Source organism: Pongo abelii, chromosome X (assembly GCF_028885655.2).
Source record: "Pongo abelii isolate AG06213 chromosome X, NHGRI_mPonAbe1-v2.0_pri, whole genome shotgun sequence".
Taxonomy (NCBI): domain Eukaryota; kingdom Metazoa; phylum Chordata; class Mammalia; order Primates; family Hominidae; genus Pongo; species Pongo abelii.
Window position 1 is genome coordinate 158405966 of NC_072008.2, and position 13767 is coordinate 158419732.

The following is a 13767-nucleotide window of genomic DNA, read 5'->3' on the forward strand; positions in this document are numbered from 1 at the left end:
ACAAATTACTTTGTGTCTGGGTTCTAATTTGGCTGACCCTAACTTACTCTGAAGTAAAGGACTGCCCTAGTGCTCTCCTCTTAAAAGGAAGCATTATGCAAGCATGGTTTCCTGCTGAGGGGCCAGAACAACCTACTAGATCCCCATGCAGCTTGGACTTCCATTTTCTAAGGAAAGATGAGTCTGAGAGAGGAGGATGGAAGTATTACAAAGAAAGCCCCGGAGGCATGGATGACAGGGAGAAATAGGGCCTGACTTGGAGCTGGAGCAAGGGATTCAAGCCAGGGCAAGTTGAAGACCAGGAAGTAGGAGCAGATGGCTAGGACTGAGAATGGGATATGAATATCTGAAGGTAAGAGGCCAACTGGCCTGCCCTTCTTGCATTATGGCCTGATGTGCTGAGCATTTCCACATGTGCTATTCTGCTAGAGCCACATCCCAACCCTAAGCTCCTAGCATCCTAGCTAAAGCAGCGCCCCACCCCCAGCACTTCCCACCGCTTTTCCTAGTGAATCTCCTTTGTAGCACTCAGCAAGCAATGAATAATCTACTTTGGTCATTTATTTATGTATTCTCCACCCTCAATAGACTATGAGCTCCTTGAGATTTTATGTAACTGTCCCCTAGTGCCTGGAACAATCTAGCACAAAATCGGTGTGCACTAAACATATGTTGACTGACCGAAGTTTAGAAAGGATTTGCAGGGTAGTCCACACTATATAGCTGGGAAACCAAGGCCTAGAAAGATGAGGTGGCTATGGCAAGGCTGCATAGGCAGCAAGGGGCCAAGCTGGAACTGGAATCAATCGAGATATTCTGATTACCATTTTGCCCCATCACCATGATGCCACAATTGCTTCTTCACTCCTAGCAGGAGACTCCAGGCCACCTAGAGAGGGAGGCTCATGTGCAGTGGCAGGAGCCCAGGCTTTGAAATCCAAGTTATGGTTCCAATCCTGGCTTTACTTCTTAGTGTCTGTGTGACTTGCAGCAAGTTACTTCACTTTTCTGAGCCTCCATTCCTGAGCATGGTAACCTGGACCTCTCAAAACTTTTGGAAAGACTCATGAAGTCCACAGAAACATAGTGAGAAGAGGGCCCAGCCTCCCTGCTTGTGGCTTTTGGTGGTAAGGAAAGATGAGTCTGAGAGAGGAGGATGGAAGTGCTATGAATAAATCCCCAGAGGCATAGAAGGCAGGGAAAACAGGGCCTGGGCTGGAGCAGGAGTGACGGATTCAAGCCAAGTCAGTGAGAGGTCAGAGGCAAGAGAAGCGATGAGTGGGGCTCTCCATCAGGAAGACAAAGGCTGATCCTGGGACTTCTCAGGGTATTCCCCCTCCAGTCATCTGGGGGTCTGTGAGACCACAAGGTCCTCTGCCTGGCCACTGAACTGTAGTAACCAGTGGCACTGACCCTGCAGGGGTGGAGAGAGGCTGGCAGGACAATCCACATGGCCTATGCAGACAGAGGGAGGGGCAATGAAAGAATAGTGGCACACTCTCGGAGGCACACATAGGCAGGTGAAACCACAGAGAACAGCCACATTTTCCCTGGATGATCCCAAGCCTGCCAGGCAATAGCAGCTCAGCTCTGCCATTGATGAATTTGCTTGTGATCTTGGACAAGATCCTGTTGTCTCTGGTCTTCGGTTTCCTCCACAGAATGAGGACCTCAAAGGTTCTTGCTGGTTCTGCCAGCTATTCTACTTGGCAGTAACAGATATTCCTTGCTCTGTACAGTGTTCTTTGTAAAGAACACGGGATACTCACAGCTGCTCAGGAGCAGGGCTCTGGCTGGCCCAACTGGGCCACTATGCCAGTTGTGGAAAAGGTTTCACAGGGCAGTGGAAACATCAAAAGCCACTTACCCTGGGCAAGACACTTTACCAAGTAGAACTCCAGGATTTTGACTTCCAAAAATGGAAATAGGAGCCTCCTTTTGCCTTTCTTCCAATACTATATATTAAAGAGCTTGGGAAACTGTAACACGTTAGCTTCAATGTCTTAGTCCCTCCTTGGAGACTCAGTTTTTAGCAGAAAAATGGGAATAGAGCAAGCTGTTAGACTGTCATCTATAAGTGCCTCACCATATTGTGTTCCTAATCCCCATGGTGCCGAGAGGATCACTGTGGCTGAGCTGCAATGTGGCAGAGCATGAGACTCTTGCATTTGGCAGTGGGCTTAGGAGCTGCTGGAAAAGAGAGTGCCAGAGAAACTAGTGGAAAAATATCTTCCTCACCAGGCTTACCAAGAGTTTTGTCTGCAACACCCCAGTGCTCAGAGTGTGACTACAAGATGTCAAACAGCCTGTCACTTGTGGTTCCCATGTGGCACTTGGGTGAGGAAATAAAAGGTTACTGCCTTTGCTCTTGATGTGCCTTCCTCAGGAAACCTTTAGGACCAAAGTCCAGATGTCTGGTATGTAAAGCAGACTAGATATTCTGCCTTAGTCAGGAAGCAGTACTTGGGTCATGCTAAGGAAGCAGCTGGGAGTTGGGCAAGGTTGAAATTCCTGGATCATAACTGCAGAAGGGATGAGTCACTCATCTGAGCCAGGGAGGCCAGGAAGGCAGAGCCAGACCTGGAGGCAGGCAGTGCACAACAAAGGGAGGGACGTCCTGTGACCAGGCCAGCAAGCTGGCCTTCTATGACACTACCGATCTGGTTTTCTTTCTGGATACTGCCTGTGTGTGAGAGTAACTGCCCCTCTCTGTGCCTACCTGCCTCTGTTGTAAGGGAAAGTGTTCATGGTTGGCAGATGCTCACTTCAGCTCAACGCGGGTCACTTTTACTGAAGGGATGGTTTGACAGCAAAATAATAGGAATAAACTTTTGGGGATGATGAATATATTTTGCACCTTCACTGTGGTTGTGGTTTCTTAGGACTACATATTTTTCAAAACTCTGCATTGTTTCTCAGTATTTCAGAGAAAAAGTAAGCAGAAAACCAGGAAGGATATACATGACCTGAACAGCACCATTAACTACTCTGACCTAATTAAAATTAAAAAAAAAAAAAAACGCATCCAACAATAGCAGAATAAGCATTCCTCTTCAGTGTGCATGAAATATTTACCAAGGTATATGGTATTCTAGGCCATCAAACAAACCTTACAAATTGAAAAGAATAGAAATAATATAAAGCATCTTCTTAGACCATAATGTAATTAAGCTCAAAATCAAACACCATGATGTCTGAAAAATGCCCAAATATTGGAAATTTTAAAATATGCTCCTAAATGCCCTATGAGCCAAAGAGGGAGTCTTAGGAGAATTTTAAAAATACATTAAGTCGAATGAAAATAAAATTACATGTACAGAAATTTGTGGGATTCAGCTAAAGTATTTCCTTGAGGGAAATTTATAGCATATTTTAAATGTTTATATTAGAAAATAATATCTAAAATCAATAACCAAAACTTCCACCCTAGGAAACCAAAGAAAGAAAAGCAAGTTGAATTTAAAGAAGGACCCCACCCCCATCCCTTCCCAAACTCCCACCTCTTCCCTCCTTCCTCCCTCCCCACCATCAGAGAGCACACAGACCCACACATCATTTTACAACAGGTTTATTTTATTTTGATCACCATGGGGTATACCCTGTTGGGTATAAAATGTACTCTAGACCCTGTTGGCTATTTATCTGGGGTTAGACCTCTGGAGACCTCTCAGCTTGCCCTGAAATTACTGACTGCTCAGGGAGACACTGAAGAAGGTGGAGGTCTCCTCACTGTTTTGGTCCAGCTGTGGCTCATTTTGATGGAGTTCCTCGTTCAGCTGGTCACAATGGCAGGATACTGTTGGCCCACTCCCTTCCTCAGGTTTTCCTGAAGCAGTGGTCTTTTTGGGAGAGACGTTTTTCCTGGAACTTCCTTGAAGGGTTCTTTTTCCCTTCCTAGTTGTCTTGGGAATCTGGAACGACAACAGGGAGATCTCAGAAGGGCATTGGTTTGGGGAAAGAGGATGGAGGAGGGGCGGGAACAGGGGCTTCATGAGAAAGGCATGGGCTGAGGTGACGGTTGTGCTAGGTGAGGACAGGGTAGGAGTCTTGGGAGGGAAGAGTCAGGGTCAAGAAAGGGAGGAGGCTAGGTGGTTCATTTATCTTGATAGGGCTTCTGGATCTAGGTTGAGAGGGGGCCTTCCTCTTCCTCGCCATTTTGGTGATGGCCGGTGATTGTTCCAAAACTGGGCTGGAGGCTCGTCGTTTCCTGGTCATCTTCGCCAGCGTCTCTCAATTGTCTATTCCAGGCTGCCTGGTCTCCCTATACATACCCCTCCCAGGATAATGACGAACGAGACCCCTGAGCTTTGATTGGTCAGCAAGCTACTACCTAGCCAATGGTTGCCCTGTCGTGGAGAAGGTCTTAGATATCACAAACCACCTTCAGGACACTGTCATGAGAGGGAGGGGCGAGGAGAGAGAGGAGGAGAGGAGGAAAGATGAGGAGGGGATGAGAGGATGAGGAGGAAGCCAGAGTGGTCTGGTTGAAGAAAAGAGGGGCATTTCTTTAGAACTGCTAAAGAGCTTTCCCAAACAGATGATGCTGCTCCTTTCCTCCCATGTTCTACTGGGGTGGGTCACATGGCAGGGAGAGAGTATTTCCTCCAAGCTTTTCCCCCAAGCTTTTCCCCCAGGTCACTCCATTTCAATGCTTCTTTCTGTTTTCACCTGCCATTCACCATTATCTAGTTTTTAAAAAATTATTATTATTATTGTATTTTACCAGAAATCTCTCCAAGATAATCTGGCTGTATTTAAGTCTATGTGTAAATGTGAATCACCCTACTTCCCTCCTAAAAATTTCTCTTATACATCTTGAAGACCACTTACTTGGCTACTACCAGGGAACTTTTCCATCTTACTTCCTTTTCCCAGTGTCCACAGAAGTCTCCTGGGGTTTCAGTTTTCCCCAATCTGAAATCACTGCTTTCAGGCTGGCAAACTTCAATGAATACACTTCCTCCACTGGATATCTTATGAATCTTGTTTCAACTGTGGGGTCATGCTCATCTCAGCAGGTGTAGTACCCATGCTTGGATTTTAACAGTGTAGGGTGAATGAGGCAGATTTTCACATGTCAGAAATCATGCAGGATGTTTGCATTCTAGAAAAATACAACCTAAGACTGATGAGTTCATGGAACAGGGTAGTGTTGAGTAGAATAGATCAACACTGTGCCTGTGGTTCTGTCCAGTGTAATAACTTTTTTTTTTCAAAAGAGGCCTTCAGATTGGAAAAAGGCAAGTAGAACTGTCTTTATTTACAGAAAATAAGAGCATATGCAGACAATTCTATTAATCTTAAAAATGCTTCTAGAACTAATAAGAGTTTAGCAATGGCACTGGATATAGATCATTATACCTGTATTTTTATACTAGCAATGAGCAATTGGCAGTTGAGACAAAACAATGCAATTTAAAATAAACATTAAACGGATAAATATGACAGAAGATGTATAAGGTCTGTCCACTGAAAACTATAAAACATTACAGAGATAAATTTAATGAGAAACTAAGTAAATAGAGATATAAACTTTATTCATTAGTCAAAAGACTGAATATTCAGATATCATTTTCCCTCAAAGTTTTTGGAAGATTCAGTGCAATCCAAATCCAAATTCCAGAAATGTTTAAATAGAAATTAGGAGGCTGACTCTAACATTCATATAGAAGTGCAAAGGCCCTAGAATAGCCAAAGAAAACTTTAAAAAATAGAACAAAGTTGGAGGGGTTACCCTACTTCATTTCAAGGCTTATAAACTAACAATGATCAGTATAGTGTGGAACTGTCATAATTACAGCAATATATCAACAGAAGAGAATAAACTCCAGGAATGAATCCACATGTATATGCATCTATAGATAACCATTTATTGATAAAGATGCAAATGAAGATTAGAGGGGAGAAATGATAGTGTATTCAACAATTGGGTCTGGAACAATTGGATATCCATCTGCAAAACTAAATTTCAATCCATACTTTATCTATCTATCTATCTGTCTATCTATCTCTATCTATCTATCTACCTAAAAAGGAAGAGAGAAAGATAAAGGTATTTTAAGGAATTGTCTCAGGTGATTATGAGGTCTGATACATCCAAAATCTATAGGACAGGCCAGCAGGCTAGAAACTGACACAGTGTTTTTATGTTCCAATCTTGTGGTAGAATTCCTTCTCCAGGAAACCTTGGTCTTTTAAGACCTTCAACTGATTGTATGAGGCACACCCACATTATGGAGGTAAACTGCTTTATTTAAAATCAACTGATTTTAAATGCTGATCACATCTACAAAATACCTTCACAGATACATCTAGACTAGTGTTTGACCACACAACTGAGTACTATAGTCTAGACAAGTTGACCCATAAAACTAACCATTGCACATGCCTTGCCCCATATAAAAGTGTAACTCAAAATGAATCATAGCCCTAAATGTCAAAAATACTTTTTTTTCTAGAAGAAAACAGAAGAAAAACTTGTTACCTCAGGTTATGTCTTAGTTAGCTTTGACTTCCATAACAAAATGCCATGGATTGTGTAGCTGAAACAACAGAAATTTATTTTTTTTCACAGTTTTGGAGACTAAAAGTCACAGAAAAGGACTGGAGGCTGTAATTTCTTATTCCTGGCTTGTAGATGGCCCTTTCTCATTATGTCCATTCTTGGCATTTCTTCTGTGTATGTGCATGGAGAGAGGGAGGGAGGAAGGGTGAGAGAGAGAGAGAGTTCTCATTTAAGCACAAGAGTGCTTTCTTGTGTCCCTTCTCATAAGCACACTAATCCTATGGGATCAAGGCCCCACCCTTATGACCTCTTTTAACATTAATTACTTCCTTAGAGGCTCCACCTCCAAATACAGACATACTGGGGCCGAAAGCTTCAAAATATGAATTTGGCAGAGGACATAAGCATTAGCAAAGAATAGACACATAGATTAATAAAACAGGATAGGGCTCAGAAATAGACCTGCACACATATAGTCAGGTGATTTACAACAAAGGCAATAATGGTAAAAGTATAGTTTTTCCAACAAATGGTGCCTGAACAATTGGACATCTATACACACATAATAATAACCTAGACATATCCTTACATATTTCAAAAAAAAATTAACTCATAACACATCATAGACCTAATGCAAAATGCAAAATCCATACAACTTGTATAAGAAAACATAAGAGTAAATCTACATAATTTTCAGTTTGGTGGTGAGTTTTTAAATTCAACACCAAAAGCATCATCAATGAAAGAAAAATTTGCCAAGTTGGACTTTATTAAAATAAAAATAGTATGCTCTTCAAAAGACAGTGTGAATAGAATAAAAACAGAAGCTACAGACTAGGAGAAAACATCTGTAGTATACATATGTGATAAAGAACTTGTCTCTACAATATACACAAATTCTTAAAACTCGATGATAGAAATAAATGAAAATAGTCAAAGATCTGAACAGACACTACACCAAAGAAGATATACAGATGGCAAATAAGCATAATAAAAAGTGCTGAACGTCCTTTGTCATTAGAGAAGTGTGTACTAAAATGAGGTACAACTACACACCTAATTAGAATGTCTACAATAATAATAAAAAAAGACCATGAAGATATGGAGCAAAAGAAACTCTCATTCATTGATGGTGAAAATGCAAAATGGTACAGGCACTTTGGAAGACAGTTTGGCATTTTCTTTTTTTTTTTTTTTTTCTTTCTTTCTTTCTTTATTTATTTGTTTATTTTTTTCTCCCCCCTCCCCCCCACCCCACAACAGTCCCCGAAGTGTGATGTTCCCCTTCCTGTGTCCATGTGTTCTCATTGTTCAATTCCCACCTATGAGTGAGAATATGCGGTGTTTGACTGAACATAGTCTTACGATAAGATTCAGCAATCCTACTCCTAGGTATTTACCCAACTAATTTGGAAACTTACATCTACATAAGAAATTGTATATTAATGTATACAATAGCTTATTTCATAATCACCAAAAACAGAGGCATCCAAGATGTATTTCATTTGGTGAATGGATTAAAAAACACATAGATTAAAAAAACAGAATAGAGCCCCAGAATAGACCTGCACACATATAATCAAGTGATTTATACCAAAGGCAATAAAGGTGAAAGTATAGTTGTTCCAACAAATGGTACATGAACAACTGGGTATCTAAACAAAAATAATAATAATAACCTAGACAAATCCTTAGGTATTTCATGAAATTAACTCAAAATACATCATAGACCTAATGCAAAATGCAAAAACTATACAACTTCTATAAGAAAACATGAGAGAAAATTTACATAACTTTGTTTGTTAAAGAGCTTTTAAACATCAAAAGCAAAAGTAGCAATGAGCACACCTAGCACCCAGAAGTAGATTTCTAGAACCATTTCCCATTAAAAGGAACCAGATATTTGGAGAAATGGCTTATCTACGACTGGAGCAGGGCATAAACCTGATGAGTCTGGGCCATTTTGTAGCCCTAGAAATTAAGGGCTAGAGAATATGATAAAGGACATCACAGTGTTGCAAATCCAAACTATGGAAAACTGGAAAGAACATAAGATATATTTCTTTCCAACAACAACGAAGCAATGGCAGGAAAACAGATCATGTGGAGGGGACCTACAGGTGAGAGAAGATTTAATTACAAAAAATCAGTATGTAATACTATTTTTGGGTACTCATCCAAATAAACAAATTTTTATAAAGTATAAGTCTTCTAGATAAGTGCATAAAACAGTTGAACATTTCAGAATCATTTATTTATTTTTTTATAAATGAGAATTGTATTGGGTTTTTATTTGTAGTGATTGTGACCCAGAGGTCACTACAATCACGGGTGCTGCAGCCACCCAGGGAACACCTCACCTGGTACCTGCAGCCATTCTCTGAGAGGGGTACAGCTGGGTACAATCTCCTTGCCTTTTAAAAATGAATATTGAATTATTTCAAGATGAAATGGTATGCTGTCTTTGATTTGATCCACATTATTCCAGCAGCTGAGATGCAGGTAGGTGAGTGTCTAACTGGAACCAGATTTGCCGTGTATTTAAGGTTGTTGATGCTGAGTGTCAGGTATGCTGGGTTCATTATGTTAGTCTCTCTATTATTCTATATGTGTGAGGCTTCCCTGATAAAAAAACGTTTTTTATCATAAATATCATGCCATTAAAAATTAAATCCTAAATGAAACTATTTTGTAGAAATAAAATAAATAAATGACCAAATTGATCCAAAAAGAAAACTTCAATTAAACAACACAAACTGAAACTATACAATATTCAAAGCTCAAGCCACCCTCAAACGTCCCAGGTTAGTCAGTTTTGGAGGCTGATTCCACCAAATGATCAAGGAAAACTAACCATCATCTTATCTCAACTCTTCAAAGCACGCAAAATATAGACAATTCTTCAATTCAATCTCCCAGATTAACCCTCCTGGATTCAAAAATCAGATGAGGACCACCCCCAACTCCCGATGGAAAAAACACAAAAACAAGCTCTCTTACATAGCAGCAAATATCTTATGTAAATTAGTAGAATATTAAATAAACAAACAAGCTCTGCCCAAGGAAAGAAAATATGATTTAACATTAGAAAAAAAAGTTTCATTGTAATTTTTTACATACAAAATAGAGGAGAAAAAATGTATCACATCAATGGGTACAGAAAAAGCTTTTGGAAGAAATTCAATATGAGTTCATGGTAAAAATATTTAGTTAACCTATATTGAAAGAGAGCATACATTTCCTAAAATCAATAGCAAACAAATTTGAAAAGTTCAAAAAATTATCATTAAAGGCAGGAACAAGAAGTAGATGTAGGCTATTATCTCCACGTTTTAAATCATCATTGAGACACAAAGTCAGAGCTATAAGTATCATAATAAATAAGGGGCGTGAATATAGGAAAAATACATAATGTTTAGTGATAATACCCTTATCATTCTTGAAAATTCAAAGAAAAAGGCATGTGGAATATTCAAGTCAATGGGTTTTCAGAATGAGGTGTACAACAGATTACTATAGCAAAATCAAACTCTCTGCCACACAATAGCAATAACTATTAGAGTTAATTAATTTCCATTAATTAGAACAATTAATAGAAAATATGCCATTTGCAATAGCAACAAAATCCAAGAATTACCAAAAAAGAAGCCTAAGAAAAATGTTTAAGGTCTTTCTAGAGGAAACTATCAAAGTATACTGATAGATTCAGTAAAAGGAGTTTGAAATAAGTAAAGGAGCATAACATATTCATTGATCAGGAGCAGAACATTGTAAAAATGTCAATTCTGCTTAAATTATTTACAATTTAGTGTCTTACCTGTAGCTGCCAAAATTACAGTCAAACTTAGGCTGCTGTTCTCTGGTTCCCAAATCAACTCTGGAAAATTATAGAAGAGAAAAAGAAAGAAAGAAAAAGCAACAATATCAGCAACAAAATCTAAGCAACAAAACGCAGAAAGTCCTGGGTGAGACTGAGGGCTGTGTTGAACTGGTACTTATGTTTGGAGCGGTGTCAGTTGGAGGGGGGTTGGCTGCAGGGATGTTGAAGTCTATAGCCTGCCTAGACGTCAGATGACAGAACGAATAGGATGAACATTTTAAAATTTCCACCTCACCACACTGCACAATCTGAGGCAGCACCTCAAAACACGATTCCAGTAACCCTAGGGTAATAGCATGACAGCAGGAAAATTGGGTTGGTTAAGGCAGTATGGTTCCGGAGATCTGCTAATTACAACCTGAAACCAACTTAGTGGGTGAGGATTGGAATTATTATTGTTATTATTGTTTTGAGACTGTCGCCGGGGCTGCAGTGCAATGATTCGATCTTGGCTCACTGCAACCTCTGCCTACCAGGTTCAAGCGATTCTCCTGCCTCAGCCTCCCAAGTAGCTGGGATTACAGGCGCCCACCACCACACCCAGCTAATTTTTTAATTTTTTTGTATTTTTAGTGAAGACAGTGTTTCACCCTGTTGGCCAGGCTGGTCTCGAAAAGAATTATTTTAACAGAACATAAACAATGGAATAGAAGTTGAATAGGGTATCAGAGTGAGTCATCCAAACTAAGGGTAGGTATTCTTTCATAGAAATAAATATATATGTTGCTACCTACATATATCCTTGGAAGATATGTAAAATATATTTCTTTGAGGAAAAAAGGTTTCCAAAGTCCAGCTCCGGCTGGGGAGGAGCCCCTGTGGGAAGGCGTGCATCTTCTCACAGAGGTCACTACAATAACGGGTGCTGCAGCCACCCAGGGAACACCTCACCTGGTACCCGCAGCCATTTTCTGCAAGGGGTACAGCTGGGCAAACGCTCAGAGGTGAGAGAAACAGAGCATCTCCAACCCATCACTTCAACAAAGAGCCAGGACCCAGGAAGAGGACCCTCCTGAGTGAAGACTGAGGGTCCACCCCCGCACAAAGAGGAGCCACAGAATCCAGTTTAGTCCCTCCTGTCAGCCTTGGAAGACCCCAGCAGCTTTGTCGCCCAAGGACACCTCTCCCCCCACTGTGACCTCAGGGGACTCGGAGTCAGAACATTGGTCTGAGGGGAGCAGACACCATCCGCAGAGAACAGGGGTCCAGGCTATGCCAGGAATCAAGGGAGGACTGAGGGGCACGCCTACCTCAACCCCTAACCCCAGGACCTCTCGCCTCCTCCTCCACCCCAACTCCCACCCTGGCCGAATCCGGTTCCGCCCCTGCTGTCAACCCAGGTGGCCCGGATGTGACATCTCTGACTTGTGCATTGTGGGTCAGAGAGAAGCGAGGCTGTCAGTCTGACCAGCAACTCAAGATCCACGGAGGGAAGCAGGTGCAAGCTCTGTGAGGAGGCAAGGTGGGGGCACGCTGTGCCAGGCATCAAAGTCAGGACCCTAAGAGAGAGCTGAGGGTTCCCCACCCCCACTCCTATCCCCCACCCCATTCCCATTCCCTTCCACACTCCTAACCCAATCCACACCCTCATCCCCTACCAGCACCCCATCATCCCCAACCCCGCGCCACCCTCATACCCCCATCCCCAATTCAACCCCCGCACCCTCATCCCCCACCCCACACCTGCACCCCCACCCCCCAACACCCATACCCCCATCCAGGCAGGATCCCCGGTTCCACCCCCGCTTTCAACCAAGGAAAGCCCCAGCTGCCTGGATGTGATGCCACTGAATTGCGCACTGGGGGTTAGAGAGAAGCGAGCTTCTGCGTCTGACTCGGAGCTTGAGATTGGTGGAGAGAAGCCTGCCCAGGCTCTATAAGGAGGCAAGGTGAGATGCTGAGGGAGGACCCAGGAGGACCCCCACCCCACATAGACGACCACGAAAACTCCAACACCACCCCTGCTGCCAGCCCTGGGCCACTCCTGGGAAGACTTCTGTCTGGGGGGGGGGGGCCACCACCCCACTGCCACTTAAGCCTCAGGGGACTCTGAAGTCAGAGCGTGGGGTGATCAGTACAAGACTGGTGGGGGCAGGCTCTGCCAGGCATCAACCTCAGGACCCTAAAAGCCAGCTGAGCGTACCACACCCCTATTCCCATCCCGCAACCCCATTCCCATCCCCTACCACCTTCCCATTCCCACTCACAAACCCATCCACACTCCCATCCTCCACCAGCTCCCCATCCTCCCAAACACCCCACCACCCTCATATCGCCATCTCCCACCCCCAAAAACCTGCCCCCGCCACCGAGCTCACCCCTCCCACCCCCATCCACACTGAATTGGGTTGCACTTCCGCTTTCAACACAAGAAAGCCACAGGTGCCCGGATGTGATGCCACTGACTTGAGAATTGGGGGTTAGAGAGAAGCAAACTCCTCTGTCTGACCAGCAGCTTGGGATTGGCGGAGGGAAGCGGGCCAGGCTGTGTGAGGAGTCAAGGGGAGACGCTGAGGGAGGACTCAGGAGGCCCCCACCACAGATAGACGATGCCAAATAATCCTGCACCACTCTTGCTGCCAGCCCTGGGCCGCCCTTGGGTGGACTTCTGAGTCTGGGGCGCCCTCCACCCCACTGCCTCTGAAGTCGCAGGGGACTCTGGAGTCAGAGATTGGGGTGATCAGTGCAAGACTGGTGAGAGCAGGCTCTGCCAGGTATCAACCTCAGGCCCGTAAAAGCCAGCTGAGCATTACCACACCCCTATTCCCATCCCCCAACCCCATTCCATTCTCCTACCCCACTCCCATTCCCATTCACACTCACAAACCCAACCACACTCCCATCCTCCACCAGCTTCCCATACTCCCAAACCCCCCACGACCCTCATACCGCCATCTCCCACCCCCCAAAACCCGCCCCCTCCACCGACCTCGCCCCTCCCACCGACCTCGCCCCTCCCACCCCCATCCACGCTGAATCGGGTTCTGCTTCCGCTTTCAACCCAAGAAAGCGCCAGGTGCCCGGATGTGATGCCACTGACTTGCACATTAGGAGTTAGAAAGAAGTGAGCTGCTGTGTCTGACCAGCAGCTTGGGATTGGCGGAGGGAAGCGGGCCAGGCCCTATGAGGAGTCAAGGTGAGACGCTGAGGGAGGACTCAGGAGGCCCCCACCCCAGATAGAGGACCCCAAGTAATCCCGCACCACTCCTGCTAGCAGCCGTGGGCCACCCGTGGGCGGAATTCTGAGTCTGGGGCGCCCACCACCTCACTGCCTCTGGAGTCGCAGGGGACTCTGGAATCAGAGCTTGGGGTGGTTAGTGTAAGACTAGTGAGGGCAGGCTGTGCCAGGCATCAATCTCAGGACCCTAAGAGAGGGCTAAGC

The 13767-nt window shown here is 43.7% G+C and overlaps 1 pseudogene across 1 annotated transcript; it reads right to left on the minus strand.

The window, feature by feature from the left end:
* Positions 1-3552: 3552 nt before the first annotated feature.
* Positions 3553-6232, minus strand: LOC129053096 (chondrosarcoma-associated gene 2/3 protein-like; annotated as a pseudogene). The gene is made up of 4 exons (XR_008518212.1): positions 6112-6232; positions 5028-5053; positions 4108-4261; positions 3553-3917 (listed from the first exon to the last, which is right to left on the minus strand). The product of XR_008518212.1 is annotated as a chondrosarcoma-associated gene 2/3 protein-like (transcript).
* Positions 6233-13767: the final 7535 nt, after the last annotated feature.